Raw genomic sequence first — 16917 nt, 5'->3', positions numbered from 1 at the left:
AATAAACCTGAATCAGAACTGAAATCTCTACCTTTCATGAATTTTTCATAACTTCTCTTGCCACTTATCAGAACGATACACTGGAAGAATTTTCCTTTCGTGATTGGGTTTCACAATTAATTCTGTGAAGTCATAGTACTCTGACAGTAGATTCTCTGGCAACAAACTGAGACATCTTCATATTCTTATTTGTAAGATCTTTGAGGCATATGGATGTTCTATTCTTACTTCTAAGAGCAAAATCTATTTCCTCTTACCTCTAATGATTGATATGTTTTAATCTAACTTACCTCTCTTTGTCCCTAGCAGCTTCCTAAAACTACCTTTGGGCAAGTACTCAGAGAAATGCCTCTAAGTTCAAACAAAATATAAGATGATCCCTAAGCAGGCCGTGGGGGTTCGTGCCTGTAATCCTACTGACTCTGCAGACTGAGACAGGATAGCAAGTTCAAGGCCAGCCTTAGCAACTTGGCAGGACCCTATCTCAAAATAAAAAATACAAAGGGTGGGAATGTAGCTCAGAGGCAAAGCCCCTGGGTTCAATCCCCAATAATGCCCCCTCCAAAGGCAGAAAAAAAAAATTGCTGGATTGCTAGTTCCTATGAATCACCTGTGCAGTTTTCCTGTACTCTTTGGGAGGAGAAACACCAAAAATAGAAAGCATATTGGCTTTTTTTTTCTTATCTCTAGTACTCTTTTATTAAATTTTGTTAAATTCACTTATTTAAAAGGTAATTTATTTCTATCACTAACGTGACTTCAATTGAGAAAAAAATTCTAATAAAAACCTTTTTTTGGGCTGGGGATGTGGCTCAAGCGGTAGCGCGCTCGCCTGGCATGCGTGCGGCCCGGGTTCGATCCTCAGCACCACATACCAACAAAAGATGTTGTGTCTGCCGAGAACTAAAAAATAAAAATAAAAAAAAAACAACCTTTTTTTTTTGTTCAAAAGCAAGTTATTACTAGGAGCAGCAAAGCCACGTCCACTACTACATAACATTTCTATTAACTGAATATAATTAGACTGTATTAACAAAAATTTTCTTAGTTTATAGCTGTACCAGGCACCATGCTACTTGCAAGATTCACTGTGAAAAGACAAAAGTAAGATCTGTTCTCAGAGCCTGCCTTCATGATGCAAAGGTAGGCAAAGAATCTTTATGAAATAGAAGATTCTAATAATAAAAACAATGGAAAGTGCTTTAGAATGGACTGGAACCAGATTTTAGAATACCTGGAACACGAGGCCAAGAGACTTGAAGTTTGAACTTGAGTTGAAAGACTCCACACTGAATGAGACCTTCAGAAAAATACGGATCTAATCAGGCCCCAACTAAATTCAGTGCCTTCTCATTTCCTTTGAGATAAATCCAAACTTTCATAAGGTTAACTCGTCCTGCATAAACAACCCCACCCACCCTCACCATCTACTAAGTAGCTACATGTGACCCATCCTTCTATTTTATTTCTTTTTTAAAAACACACTGGTGGGGGCTGGGGTCATAGCCCAGAGGCAGAGTGCTCGCCTAGCACGTGGGTAGCCCTGGGTTCGATCCTCAGCACCACATAAAAATAAAGAAATAAAATAAAGGCATTGTGTCCAACCACAACTAAAAATATATAAATTTTAAAAATTTATAAAACAAAAAAAAAGAAAAACATTGGTTTGCTGGGCACAGTGGCGCACACCTGTGGTCTCAGAGGCTCAGAAGGCTGAAGCAGGAGGATGGTAAGTTCAAAGCCAGTCTCAGCAACTTAGTGAGATCCTAAACAACTTGGAGAGGCCCTGTCTCAAAAAATAAAGGGGCTGGGGATGTGGCGCAGAGGTTAAGTGACCTTGGGTTGAGTCCCCAGTACCAAACACACACACACACACACACACACACACACACACACACACAAGATACTAAACTGACACCACAAAATACTAGTAAGCACTTGCAGTTAGAAAAGTTCCACCCTCAGGTACTGCACATTCTCTTCCCTTTCCCCTGGCTTCTCTGATCCTGCTCATGATCTTGGCTCTTAGACATCACTTTCCTGGCCTTTGAAATTCATTCCCCTCCTCTGGTCCCAAAGTTCTAGGCTGTAAACTCATGGCAGCGAGGACCCATTCCTGACTGCCACTGAATCCCCAGGGCCCAGCCTCATGCCTGTTAACATATTAGACACTCGGTAAATATTTGAGTAGTAACACAAGGAAATGGACTTGTATAATCTATGTATTTAACCACATAATGAAATGGTCACCCTCTTTAAAAGTTTTTTTTTAAGAGGTTTAGTCTTTTCCAAGGAAAATATAATAGCAGTTATTTTTGTGAATGGTGACCGATTCCCTAGGCTAGCCCACAAAACCCTTTTACTCACCACACAACTCACGAGGAGACTGCTTGTGTCCCCCTCTGAACAGCAACAGAACTTTCACACGTCTAAGTAAAAGTAAACAAGATTAAAGAGACACTTCTTTTTCTCCATCCCTATCATTAGTTTCTCTTACAGTAACTTATCTAATTGCTAAGACAGGGATAAAGGTCAATAAGACAGGCTCTCGCTGGCTCTTTTATGCGCTTATATTGCCTTAGAGAAAGTTTTCCTTTACATTTCACCTCCTATGAGGAAACACCTTAGGGCAGGACTTTCCTTCCTTCGAAGGAAACCCGAAGTTTTTCAGGTGCTAGGGTTTCATCTGAGTAGGTATGTAAATTAAGAAGAAACAGCTGGGCACAGTGGTGCAAACCTGTAATTCCAGGTGCTTGGAAAGCCAAGTCAGGAGAATCACAAGTTTGAACCCAGCCTGGGCAACAGAGCAAGACCCTGTCTCAAAACAAAAACTTTTCTTTTTTTTTTTTTTTTTTTTTTTTTTTTAAATATTTATTTATTTTTTGGCGGACACAACATCTTTCTTTGTATGTGGTGCTGAGGATCGAACCCGGGCCGCACACATGCCAGGCGAGCGCGCTGCCGCTTGAGCCACATCCCCAGCCCCAAAACAAAAACTTTTCAAATGGTCTAGAGATGTAGCACAGTGGTAGAGTATCTACCTTGCACCCCAAGGCCCTGGATTCGACCCCCAGAATCACCTCCCCCCCAAAAAAAAATCTCAATAGCTAAAACAAAACAAAACCACAAGTTATACACTGAAAATGTCAACCTTATTCTTCTAGTAAAGGCAGCAAGGAATAAAAGAGTCAATAATATTAGCACTGTTTATAATATTATTATATTATAATAATAATAACATTATTATTATTATATTACCACTGTTTATAATCCATAGGTTGAAGTAGAGCTGAAGCTGCTCTCCACACATTTTATTTAGTGGTACTGGGCATTGAATCCAGGGGTGCTCTACTACTATGCCACATTCCCAGCCCCTTTCTATGTTTTATTTAGAGACAGGGTCTCATTAAGTTGCTTAGGGCCTCGCTAAGTTGCTATATTGCTGAGGCTGGCTTTGAACTCCTGATTCTCCTGCTCAGCCTCCCTAGCCACTGGAATTACAAATGTGCACCACTGTACCCAGCCCCAGCCCCAATCCTTGTTATCTTTTTTGTTGATAGGGACATGTCAAGTTGCGCAAGGTAGCCTTGAACTTGAGATCCTCCTTTTTCTGCCTCCCAAATAGCTGGGATTACAGGGTATTGGCACTGTACTTCACATACTTTTAATCAGTTGCTTTTTTCACTGTTTCTATTTCAAAATTTTTATTTTCTATAACGCTTCTGAAATTTGGTAGTACACTTTTAAACACTGACAAAGATTCTTGCATGACCAAACTCTAATCCAATTCCTGAACCTTCTCCTAGGGCCATCTGTGCACATTGTAAAATTCAGGTTTAGCAAAGAATCCTGCTGAGTTAGTTTAACCAGAAACTCCCACCCTGACTATCTAATCAGCTCCTCCTCCTCCACATGCCCCAGGTGATTGATCACAGGATCTATCTTTACCAAAATCCTGTTATGTTGGACTGGCCAGAAAACCCCAACCCCTGATGTTTCCCCTTTGTACTTCTCAAGGAGGCCTTTAAATTTTCATTTTATTATTATTTTTTTTTTTTCAGCACTTGGGATCCAACCTAGGGCCTCAGGCATGCCAGGAGAGCACTCTACCCTGAAGCCACACCCTAGCCTCCCTTTGTACTTTCCTATCCACTCTGCTCCTTGGATATCAATTCCTACTTGCCCATGCTGTATTCAGAATTGAGCCCAGTCTCTCTCCCCAACTCTGCAAAATCCTATTGCCATGGTCCCTATATACCTTTTCTTTTTTTAAATATTTTTTATTTGTAAGTGGATCTTTTATTTCATTTTTTTATTCATATACGGTGTTGAGGATCAAATCCAGGGCCTCACACATGCCTTGCATGCATGGGGCACTGGGTTCGATCCTCAGCACCACATAGGTAAAATAAAGGTAGTGTGTCCGTCTACAACTAAATTTCTTTAAATAAATAAATCTTCTTATTATACTTTATCAGGTATTGTTGAATATTTTTTTTCTTTAATCTATTAGATTAGTGCAAAAATGAGTCTGAATTCTTGGAGGTGCTGTCAAAGTAATTTTTGCTATCAAGATCTGATGCTGAATTGGTGCATACTGAAAAATTAACAAGCAATAGGCATAACAGTGCTCATTCACCTGTAAGTGGCTCTTTAATGCCATCAAAAATATTTACCACCCATGGTTGTACTAAAAATGACACAAACTGAGGAAAATAAGACCCTCTGTTTTGCAAGAAGCATATAAAATTCTGAGTAATTTAACTGAGTAATCTATTATTAGCTCATCTAACTAGACACCAATATAAATTATTTGTAATTAAAGTGATAACCAGAACTTTTCAAACTAAGCACAGAATATATGAAAATAGCAAGTACAGGTTAGCCCTCTTGACTCTGGTCAGGACTTCTGAAGCATCTCTCATAAGAGAAAATAGAAGGGGGACAGGAAAAAGGCCAATAATAAGTAGAGTGTTGTGAAAGGATTAAATGGCACTTATTCAACATCTACCCAAGTACCTGTATATCTGTATAAGCACTACAGGTGTAAGAATTACAGATTTTAGTATTGTGTTGGTTGGCTTTTTTTTTTTTTAAATCAGTGCTAGTCCCAAAACCCAGAATGCCTTTTTTTTTTTTTAAATAAATGAACACCACAACTCAACAATAAAAAGTCAAATAACCCAAAGGCAATTAGGGCAAAGAATTTGAATAGCTATTTCTCCAAAAAAAGATACTCAAATGACCAATAAGCATATGAAAAGATGCCTGATATCCCTACCATTAGGGAAATGCAAATCAAAACCACAAAGAGGTACCACTTCACACCCACTAGGGTGGCCAGAACTTAAAAGGGAGTCAATAGAAAATAACAAGTGCTGGTGGGGAGGTGAAGCAACTGGGAACCCTCATACACTGCTTGGAGGGAATGCAGAAAGGTACAGCTGCTTTGGTAAAGCCTGGGAGTTTTTCAAAAAAGTTAAACAGAGAGATTCCACTTCTAGGTATATGCTCAAGTACTCAAAACATACGTCGGCAAAGCGTCGGCAAATATTCATGGCAGTATCACATTCAATAACTAAATAAAACCAAACCCAAACGTACATGACCTGGTGAACAGATGAGCAAAAGGTGGAACATGTGACACTTCAGAGAATCGTTCAGCTATTAACAAAAATAAAGTACTAATACACCCGAAAGCATGAATGAACCTGGAAAACCCTATGCTACGTGAAAGAAGCCCGACGGAAAGACACCCATCCTTGATTCCATTTATCGGAAAGGTCCACCGCAGGCAACCCACAGGGACAGAAAGCAGCTCAGTGGTTGCGAAGGGGTGGGGTCGGGGGAAGCGAGGAGTCACTGCCAACGGGGACAGGTTTCTCGGGGGACGAGGTAAATGTTCTGAATGGTGGTGGCAGTGGCGAAACTCCGTGGACCCTTCCGAGGGACGAGTTGGATCGAACGTGGCGTAAATCTCGATTTTTAAAATCACTCATTTACAAAAAGAGGACATGTGTAATCTCCACACAAACGTAATCCACAAGTCACAGACATCAGTGTGTCATCTCTTCCCACAAATGAACACCGGGGGTTTATTATTATTATTATTATTAATTATTATTTGTTCTTTTCTTAATGGAGACACACTGTACTGACAGAAAGACAAGACCCGGGTGACAGCCTCCAAGCCGGACTTGGTTGCCGGAGGCCCCCGCCAGCATCCGCGTCCGCGCTCGGCCACCGCCCGCGCTCGGGTCGGGGCTGCGGGGCCGGGCGACAGGTCCGCGGCGGCGGCGGCGGCGGCGGGGCGCGCGAGGAGGGTCCGGTGTGCGCGCCCCGGCCCGGCCCGCCGCGGGTCCCCGCCCCACCTCCCTCCACCACCTGGGATGCGCCGGGACCCCGCGCCGCGGACGAAGCCCGGACTTTCCCTCCGCGACCACCTGCCGGGGCGGCGGCGGCGGCCGGCGGGAGCGAGGCCGGTCCCTCAGTCGAGCCGCGGCCGCCGGGCGCGCGGGGAAGGGGCATTCACCTAGAGCCCGGCACCGGCGGCGGGGCGGGCGGCGGCTCCGGCCCGCGGTCCTTCCTGCTCGCGCGCCTCCAGGCGCCGTCGCGGCCCCGCGCTGACAGCCGGCGCCCGCGGCCCGCCCCGCCCCGGCCCGCGCAGGCGCACGCCCCGCCGCCGCCCGCGCTGGTGATGTGGCCGCCCCGCGGCGACCCGGCCACCGGCGCCGCCCCCGGCCCCGCGCCAGGAGGGTGCCCACCGGGGGCCGCTCGGGGAAGCGGCGCGGTGGCCGCGGAGGACGGTCGCCCTACGCGCCACCCCGCCCGGCACCCCCACGGCGCCCGTGCCGACGTCCGGACCCCCGAGTCCGCGACTCACGGCGTCTGCTCCCAGACCGAGGGCCTCGGTTCGGCGGGGATCGTGCTTCTTGCGGACTGGGCTTAAAACCCAGCCACATGTGACCCTGCGCGTGCTTTTCCGCCGCGCAGCGCAGAGCGTGGGCCGCGCAAGAGCCAAGGTCCAAGGGAAGCGGAGAGATGCCGCGCAGCCCGCAGCACCTTCCCCGCGCGAGGGAGGTGGGAGCCTGGGCGAGGGGCGCCGGGCGGCGGCTGCACGCGGAGCGGCTCTGCCTGCCCCCGTTTCCCTTCAAACCCAGGTGAAGGTGAAGCCCCTCCTGGGAACAGCTGCTTACCGGGAGGGGGGGGGGCATCTATTGTCCATGACTCGGGCGATGGGATGTGCCCCGGGGCAACTCCAGAGGAACACTGTTTCTGAAAGGAAGACTCGTTTTAAAAATCAGATCACAGCTTCCACCAAGTCTGAGTTCCACCATGATTTAATAGGTTTTCAGGTGGTGAAGGGCACCAGCGAATGTTTATGCAGGTTTCCCCTCCTTTCGTTTTACAGTCAAACTTTGAACTTGAACCTTCATCTTCAGGGTGAAAGGTGCTTCCATGTCATTCTTGGCCATGCATGTGGAGGCCACTCTCTCCGTTCTGATGGTTTTCAGGACACCTTTTAAGAATGAATGTTCCATTGCAAACAATAGGGGTGCTAAATGCTAAATACAGGAAGCCACCGGTTTTTTTTTTTTTGGACGGGGCTCTTGCACTGGGCCCTAAGAGCAGGCTAAAACTCAAAATGGAGTGGCCAAAGTTCTACCAAGATGAAGCTAAACTGTTTGACCTCAAGAGCAACAGCGGTTTTGATTGGCCTGACAAGGAAGTGGTCTCTAACTTAATTCTTGTACAAAAAAAAAGGTAACCCGAAGTAACCTGATGTAAATCAGGTTTTTTTTTTTTTCTATTATTCTGTTTCCTTGTCCCTACCTTCACAAGAAAACTCACTCTGAAATGATCAGTCTGCTTTTCATTTTTCATTTCTTCTTTCTTCAGCCCTTTTATGTCCATAAAACAAACCTGTTCTGCCTCGCTTATCTGCTTACTCTATTTTGTGGAGTAAAATGTTGACCCCTTCTACAATCAGAAAATAAAACCCATTAAAAAACAGTTGAAGTAAATTTATTTGACCTAGGAAAGCAGTGTTTTGGCTGCATTTTCAAATGGTTCTTAATGTGTTGTTGTTGTTGTTGTTTTAACTGCACTAGAAAATCACTAGGTGCTCTTGAAGATTTGCCAGAAGTTCCAACTTAATAGGTGTTCCTCCCCTGGGCCATGTGTCTTTCAAGAATTCTACACGCAGCACATACAGGAGAAAGCAACCTCTGGTGGTTTTGAAATCCCACCATTTTTTCCTGAACGAGTTGGTGGTTTCTGCCGCACTTCATTTCAATTAACTGGCATATGGCAGACAACTTTCTACTTATGTTCTTCATTCTGTGTGTCACAATGTAGTGTTGTTGGGAGCTATGTCGTTAACCCAGACTGGACTTGTTTGTGTCTTTCCACAAGGTCAGAATTTATTGACTAGCCATAAACTCATAGCTGTATCCATCTCAGTAGCTTTGATTCACAGAGTTCTCATGGTTCACTTGGTGTCACGAGGGTAGCAATCACCAATTCTTTTATCCTGTTCCAGTTTTAATTGTGAATCTCTATATAACACTAGGGACATACATCACACGTTACCAATGATATATAGGTTGCAGAGCGTCTCATAAAGTGTTAGTAGTGGCCACAGAGTTGAGAGGCATAACGAACAGCAGAGGCAAAGAGCTAATAGAGATGTAGAAGGGTCCCTGAGAGATATTCTGAAAAAGGAAGAACCCAGCCTTAGAAATTTCTGGAGGCATGGAGCTGCTCAGGTTTCAGGGAGCTGGTCAAGGCACAGGGGGCAGGAAGTTCCAAGTGGGCCACGTCGAGAGTGAGATCAAGCTGAGCTAAAGCCCCAGAATTGGGATCTTTGTCACCTATTGATCTCAGGTGGTGTGAAAAGATGACAGTACAGGTTGGGGTCGCCATCTTAGGTGCCCTTCTTCTTAGGTGTTTCAGGTGAGGGGGTTGTGTCATTTGATGGGCTTAGGTGTTTGATAAGCTCTTGGGCCTGGTTTCTCTAGCATGGATTCAAGTGCATCATTCAAGTGCATCCAAGTGCCTCAGATTTAATTCAGAAGGTTCCCAGGTGATGATTTTCATAAGCTTGATGTTTTAGTCAGATTTTTCATGGCTGTGACCTAAAGACCAGACAAGAACACCTTAGAAGAGGAAAGGTTTGTTTTGGCTCATGGTTTCAGAGGCTCAGTCCATGGTTGACTTGGCCCAAGGTCAGGCAGCACATCATGGCAGAAGGGCTAGCAGAGGAAAGCAGCTCAGGACATGTCCACCCAGAAGCAGAGAGAAAACTCTGTTCACAAGGACGTCCCCAGTGCGGCACGTCCCCAGTTCCCTACTTTCTCCAGCCATACCCTACCTGCCTGTGGTCACCACCCAGCTAATCCTTATCAATGGATTAATCCACCAGTTAGGTTAAGGCTTTCATAGCCTAACCATTTCACCTCTTAAACTTTCTTGAATTATCTCACACATGAACTTTTGGGGGACACCATATACCCAAATCATAACATATGATTGATTGATTTATCATATTGTGCCTTATGATTGTGCTATGCACCTGGGGATTATTTTTTTCAATAAATTCTTTATGTCGAATATCAGGTATTTATTTGCCTAGACGAGTTACCAAGTCATTCTGCCTTAGGATGGATACGCAAAATGGAGTGGATCATGGCAAACTGCTGCTTTATAAAAGGAGTGACTCGGGGTTAGACTGCTGTTCTACACCACCTGGAGTAACCCAGAGCAGGCGCATCTTGCTCTCCACAGGTGGGTGTTTTTGAGGATGTTCAGCTTCAAGTCGGAACTGAAATGTAAATTCAATTTCAGCCCTGAAAATAACTCGAGCTGAAATCAGGTGAAGAAGCCTTCCCTTCTGAACAGCAAGTCCGGAGCGTGCAGATAAAACAATCACATTACTCTGCTGCCTGACAGCTGGCAACTCAAAATGTGAAGCAAGAGGCACAGAATTGAGGACAGGGAGCAATCATTGTGATGATTGCCAGAAGAAAACCTGGGAGTTACAGAATGGGCAAGCAAGATCTCCTTGAGGAAGTGACATTTAATCTGAGCCTTGAAGATCAAGGAGGAGGACAGAGAAGGGTTTAGGGGCAGGGAATGCACTTGCTGAAGGAACAGCCTCTGCCAGACCCCTAGTAGGAAGGGGCTCTGCCTGCTAAGGCCTTGGGCAGAGGCCACCATGGTTAGCGTAAGATGGCTAGTCCTGAAGGAGGTGTGGAGCAGAGCCCTTGAGGGTCACGCTGAGGACTCTGGAATTGAGCCTAATGGTAATAGGAAGCCACTGAAGAGCTGGAGAGGGTCCAACTGGACATGATCAGAGTTGTATTTATAAAAGATGGTTCTGGCAGTGATGTGGGGAATAAATAAGAAGGTAGCAACAGAGGATGCCTGAAAACCAGTTTGTGAGCCGTTGAAATTAGGAGATTGTGGATTAAAGATATAGACCAAGGTTAGAACCAGTTCTGTGTGAACCGTGGAGGAGAAGTGCCAACTGACTTCTGAGTTTCTCATTTGAAATGGGAAGCTACAGGAGAAGGCTGGAAGGGGACAATTTTGAGTTGCTATAGATACGTTGAGTTTTTTTGTCATTCAAGTGAAGTGGCTGGGTATATATTTGGGGGAAAAAAATCTGGGAGTAAAAGTAGAGATTTAGACAGAGATGACATCAAAACTAAGTTTAGGGGAAGCATGTTAGAGGTCTTACGTGTAAGAATGTAACCTCTGAACTTTGGAGACAGCTTGAGCAGAAGCAAAGGGACCCTAATACTTACCAAGTGTGAGGCACTTCACAGAGATGACTCTATTTAATTCTTACATCCATGAAGATAGTATGATAATTCCATTTTGCATATGAGGAAACCAAGGTTTAAATCCTTGCTCAGGGACAGCGGGTATGGGGGTAGGAAGGAAGTAAAATGAGTGGGACATTACCCTATGTGCACATATGATGACATGATCAGTGAATTCTACATTACATACAACTAGGAGAATGAGAAGTCACGCTCCATTTATGTATGATGTGTCAAAATGCATTCTACTGCTATGTATAACTAATTAGAACAAATAAAAATAAATAAATCCTTGCTCAGAATTAATCCCCCAGCTTCACCCCAGGCCCATTAAATAAGAGCCTCTGTGGATAATTCTGATGATCACCAAGGTTCAAGAACCACAGTGTAGACTACCTAAAAGGGGTCCCACAAACCATATAAAATGCCCCCCAAAGAAAAAGCATTGGAGGAAGCATCATTCAGGAGACACACAGCCCAAGCAGCAAATGTTCCAGACACACAATCTGGTTTCTGCCCTCAGCCCCAACATCAGCACCTTCCTAGGAGTCTCCAGAACATTCAACTGTGCATAGCTATTGTGGGACTTTTGTGTGCCAAATATGGGTTTTCATCCATTCATTTGCAAATATTTATTGAGCACTTAACTAAATGCCATTCTCTGTCCTAAGCTCTGGGAATACAGTTGTGAGTAAATTAAACAAATACCTGTCTTGTAAAAGAGTTCCTGTTCCATTGAGGAAAGACAGTAAACAAGTAATAGATACATAGATACATAGATAGACAGATAGATAGATATAGAGATATATATGTAGATATATATATATGTCACATATATGTAGATATATATATATGTATATCTACATATGTCTACATACACGTATTCATATGGTGATAGCCACTATGAAAAGAAATAAAACAGGGTTAGGGGCCTCAAGAGTTTCTGGGCAGGGTGGGGAGATCGTGCAGAGGAGGGGGCACTGTTTTATTTGAAGTAACCCTGGGAGATGTTGATGGCTGGATGGAAAGGCGCGTGGGAGCAGTCATGATACATGGGGAAAGCTCAGCGTGTGTCGTGTTGAAGAGACGGCAGGAGTCCTGTGGCCCGGAGTGCAGTGGTAGCAGGCGCAGCGAGAAGTAGCTGGGGTGGGGCATGAAGCTCACCGGCCTTGTGAAGGCCTTTGGCTTTGACCCTGAATGAGACAGAACTGCTGAAAGGATCTGAGTGGAAGTGGACCACTCTGAGTTCGGTTTCCATGGAGTCACTGTGGAGAGCTGACCAAGGGAGCCAAGGGTGCAGGACCCGTAAGGAGACTTTGACAAAACCCAGGTGAGAGGGAGGTGGCCTGAGCCAGGTGGTTGCCCAGTAAACAATAAGGAGGGTGGACTCTGGGTCCATTCATTGGAGTGGAGCCAAAGGATGGCATTTGCTCCTGGGTTAAGTGAAGGATAGGAAGGAAAGAGAGGGGTTAAGTGGCCTCCAAGGTTTTTGGCTCAGCAACTGGAAGAATGGAATTCCTGCCGCTGCAATGGAAGTGGGTATGGCAGTAAAGTCATGAGACAGGTATGAGATCACCTGGTGAGGGCTTGTGCATTGCTCTGTGGCCTGGTCCATCTTGCCCCTGTGAACTATTCTGCCCCCACACCTCTCCAAGGTGGGTGCTGTGATTATCCTTGTTGCAAGGGATGAGGAATGGACCTCTACCCTGGGATGCACCTCAGATTCTCATCTGGAAAATGGAGGCCATAGACAGCTGAGTTCTCCACTGCGTTGCCTATCAGGGAGATGGACAATGAAATACAAAATGACGATGATGTGGAATTGTTCTGTGCAAGAGCAAGTCTGAGGTGCCAAGGGTGTATCCAACTAACTTCCGGTGGGGAGTAAGAGAGAAGATGCCTAAGAGGACACAATGTTAGACTGTAAGGCTCAATGGTCGTTCAAGGGGGATTTTTAGGAAAGTCAGAGGACAGGAAGCAGGAAGAGCACTCCCAGCAGCACAAACTACTTAAGCAGGAAAAAACACAAGAGAGACACAATGTTAAGTAATTGGAAGTACTTCTGGGTGATATCAGTATTAGGGAGAACATTATGTTGACAGGGCCCTATTTTGAGATTCTCCCCCACAAGCACAGGGTAATGCTGCAAGTATCCCTGTCCCTGTGCCTTTAAAGTGCAGCTCTGAGGAAGCAGAGGTGGATGTGTTCAGGTCTCTATCATTCCCCAGCTGTGCCCACGAGTTCCTGGCTTTGGACCTGCTGTTCTCTTTACCTAGGACACTCTGTTCTCCCAGATACCTGCCCAGAGTCACACAGGACAGGTAGATTTAAGGTCCTCTCTTCTTCCCCAACAGCCATTGAAAACCATGATTGTAGCTCTTAAAAATGCCAAAGCATAAAGCTTTGCTGATCTTTCCACTCAACAGTATCTTCTTTTTTTTTTTTTTCTTTTTTTCTCACAGTGCTGGGGTGGAACCCGGGGCCTTGCTCTCTTCCACTGAGCTACGTCCTAACCACATCCTCAATAGTACCTTTATCTTAGGACACAATGTTGTTAGCCTTGGTTTTCCGTATCTCCCTCTGCTTCTCTTCAGCCTCCCTCTTCCATCTTGAGGACCTTATGATTACACTGGACCCACACAGATAATCAAGGATAATCATTTTTTTTTTTTTTAGTACTGGGGATTGAACTCAGGGGTGCTTTATCACTGAACCACATCCCCAGCCCTTTTTTTGAATTTTATTTAGAGACAGAGTCTCAGTGAGCTGCTTAAGGCCCTGCTAAGTTGCTGAGGCTGGCCTTGGACTTGCAATCCTCCTGCCTCAGGTTCCTAAGATCTGGGATTATGAGTAAGGTGGCTTAATCGCCCTATTTTAAAGTAAGCTGATTAGAAATCTTAATTGGACCACAGTCTTAATTCCTTTTTGCCATGTAACTTAAATATTCATAATTTCCAGGAATTAGTGTACCTAGGTCCTGGGAGAGAGGTTATTATTCTGTCTACTCCATTGTGTGATTCATTCACATGCAATTCCAGAAAAGGCAAGGCTCATCTACGGTTAAGGAATAGAAAAAAAAAAAGGAGAAGGGGGAGAGGAAAGGGAAGAAGAAGGACTAGGGGGAGGAAAAAGGGGAGGAAGAGAAGAAAAGGAAAGGTGACTGCCTTTAGGTGGGAGAGACTGACCACAAAGAAACATAAGGGAACTTTCTGGAGTATTGAAATATTCTGTTTCTCAATATGCACATGGGCTTAATATGCATACAGGATACTGTCTCATCAAATTGGACACATAAGATTGATGCCATTCATTACACGTAAATTTTACCCACAAAAAAGAAAATTATAATATAAACAAATATTGACCTCTAGATTTTCACAGTGCTATGGATAAGTAATTCTGAAACTAGTTTCTGAATATTCTGAGTAAATATATTGAGGATAATGAAAGTCAGGTTTTCAGTGATGTGTTGTTCACCTGGCTCTCTAGGGGGAAAAATCTTGATGTGTAGTATTTGCCGATTACTATGGTGTAAATACTACCATAATTGATTTCAATTTACAGCCAGCTCACAGATATTTAGTAATCACCCCTATGAGCTGAATCAAGCCAGCCTATAGCTGTAGGTTTCTTTTGTTAAAGAAATATGAATAGGTAAATAAATATAAAAATAAATATAGATATAGGAGGACATGCATTTGTTTGTATGTGTATACATGTTACACACCCAGCTTCTGGGTTTAACTTTCTAAATAGGATTCTCCACCAGAACACAGCCCTGTGCTCCTTGAAGAAAAGGCTCATTTCAGGGTTGTAGTAGAAAAAGTACACAATGTGCCTGCAATAATTTGTTGCACTGGATATAAAGGAAGTGTTCAAAGAAATGGTGGAGACAGCTGAGCATGGTGGAGCAGGCCTGTAATCTAAGTAAGTCAGGAGGCCGAGGCAGGAGGATTGGGAGTCCAAGGCCAGCCTTAGCAATTTAGGAAGGCCCTAAGCAACTTAGAGAGACCTTATCTCAAAACAAACAAACAAAATAACAAAAAATAAAAAGGGCTGGGGATGTGGCTCAGTGATTAAGTTCCCCTAGGTTCAGTCCCTGGGAAAAAGAAGGAGAAGGAGAAGGAAGGGAAGGGGGGGGGAGGAGGAGGAGGGGGAGGAGGAGGAGGAGGAGGAGAATTGTGGGGACATATAGCACAGAGATTTGCAGACTGAATCTATAACTATGGCATATGCCTGTCATCCCAACTACTCAGGAGACTGAATGAAGCAAGAGGATTCCAAGTTCAAGGCAATTTAGTGAAACACTGTCTCAAAATAAAATAAAAATAAAATAAAAATAACTAGTTCAGTGGAGAGTACTTACCTAGCATGTGTGAAGCTCTGAGTTCATTTCCTAGTATTGCAAAAAAGAAAAAAAAAAAAAAAAAAGAAAGTGCTGAGAGCCATTGCCAAAGGATTTTTAAGGGGTATATATCCCCCAAAGATAAACTTAAAATAACCCTTTTTACCCTAAACTTTTAAAATTTGGATTCATCAGGTCTCCGTGCTGCAGAAAGGCATATGTGTCCAAAAAATGTACATAAGCCTAAGGTACTTTGGAAAGATATTCTAACAGGACAATGGAAAGGTCCTGACCCAATGATTGTCTGGAGTCGGGGTTCTGTTTGTGTGTTTCCACAGGGAGAACAGCAGCCGATTTGGATTCCAGAGAGATTAACTAAAGCAATTTATACAGACCGAAAAGAAGATAATTTGACTCAAATCCATAACAGCTGATATCCAGAGCTCCAGCTTGGCTATTCTTACATCTGTGACAGTGATTAACCAGGATGCTTTTTTCAATATCTATTTTATTATTGCATTTTTCCCACATCATAAAGTTCTATTTTATTTTTTGAGCTCATACAGACCTAGGTTAATGTTTTTCTGATCAGTTTTATTTTTTTTATAGGTTTTTTTTCATTTTTTTTTAACAGAGAGGGAGAGAGAGAGAGTTTTTCTTTTGATATTTATTTTTCAGTTTTCGGCGGACACAACATCTTTGTATGTGGTGCTGAGGATCGAACTGGGCCGCATTCATGCCAGGCGAGCGCGCTACTGCTTGAGCCACATTCCCAGCCCCCTCAGTTTTATTTTTTGACTGTGGAGTTTTTAAACATTGCAATGGAGATTTCACCTAGGTAAAGCTACAAGGCCTTTACTATTGTCTTATGTATATTGTACTATTGTCTTATGTTGTACGTTTGTGTGCACATTTGTGTTTTGTGTTGTATGTCTGTGTGTGCGTATGTCCATAGATCATATATGAGGAGTGCTCATGAAAAAATGGATCTGAGTTATTTTTTTTATTCACATGATTTAAATAGTTTAATTTAAATTAGGTAAACAGCTGTTAAGGATTGTTTTTAAAGGAGGTTAACAGATCTGTTTGTTTACTTTCACCTTTCCTTTTCATTATATTTAATAATTCTTTTCAGGATAATGTCTCTTTAGCATCTTTGCCAGAATTCCCATCTCCATCCCAGTGCCAGTGAAGACTAAGATAAAACCAAACTACAGCTTCTATGATAGCTATCACAGTAAACTGTATAAACTGATGCATCAATGAATATAACTCAACAAGTAATGCTCAATCAAGGACTCTATTTACTTTGGGAGGAAATGGACATATTGATAGACTCCTCCGATTTGAACTGCTTGCAGAACTTGCCTGGACTATATATCAGTTGTATGCATTGTGAACTATCGTCTGGTGCAGCAAATTGTGGTAGTGCTGGCATATCTTTGCTGATGGTGTCACCAGTGATGCAATTTTTCCAAAGGAGCCGTCAATTGGCTTGGTGTCATGGCATTTCTGTATCCTCCTCCCTTCTGCTAGTGATGGTCTAAAATTTGGGGGCCAACAGAGGTGAGGCAAAGAACCTCACCCCCCCCACTGGCACCAAGGCTAAATTTGGGGGCCAACAGAGGTGAGGCAAGAACCTCACCCCCCCACTGGTGCATAGGCCTATCCACAAGTATGGCTGTATGCTGGACCGGTAGTCAGTGACGGGTATGATCCAATTGCAGTGGTATCAACCTAAGACAG

At 43.9% G+C, this 16917-nt stretch overlaps 1 protein-coding gene across 1 annotated transcript in view; it reads right to left on the bottom strand.

Annotated features, from left to right (window-relative positions):
• Slc41a2 (solute carrier family 41 member 2) overlaps nt 1-7283 on the bottom strand; it is a 117099-nt gene extending 109816 nt beyond the window's left edge. The window contains exon 1 of the mRNA XM_077798718.1: nt 7197-7283. The gene's annotated coding sequence lies outside the window, so the exon portion shown is untranslated. The remainder of the gene's footprint in view (nt 1-7196) is intronic.
• Nucleotides 7284-16917: the final 9634 nt, after the last annotated feature.

This window comes from Urocitellus parryii, chromosome 5 (genome assembly GCF_045843805.1).
Source record: "Urocitellus parryii isolate mUroPar1 chromosome 5, mUroPar1.hap1, whole genome shotgun sequence".
Lineage (NCBI taxonomy): Eukaryota > Metazoa > Chordata > Mammalia > Rodentia > Sciuridae > Urocitellus > Urocitellus parryii.
Note: the sequence above shows the minus strand (reverse complement) of the source record. Positions and strands in the feature narration are given on the sequence as shown.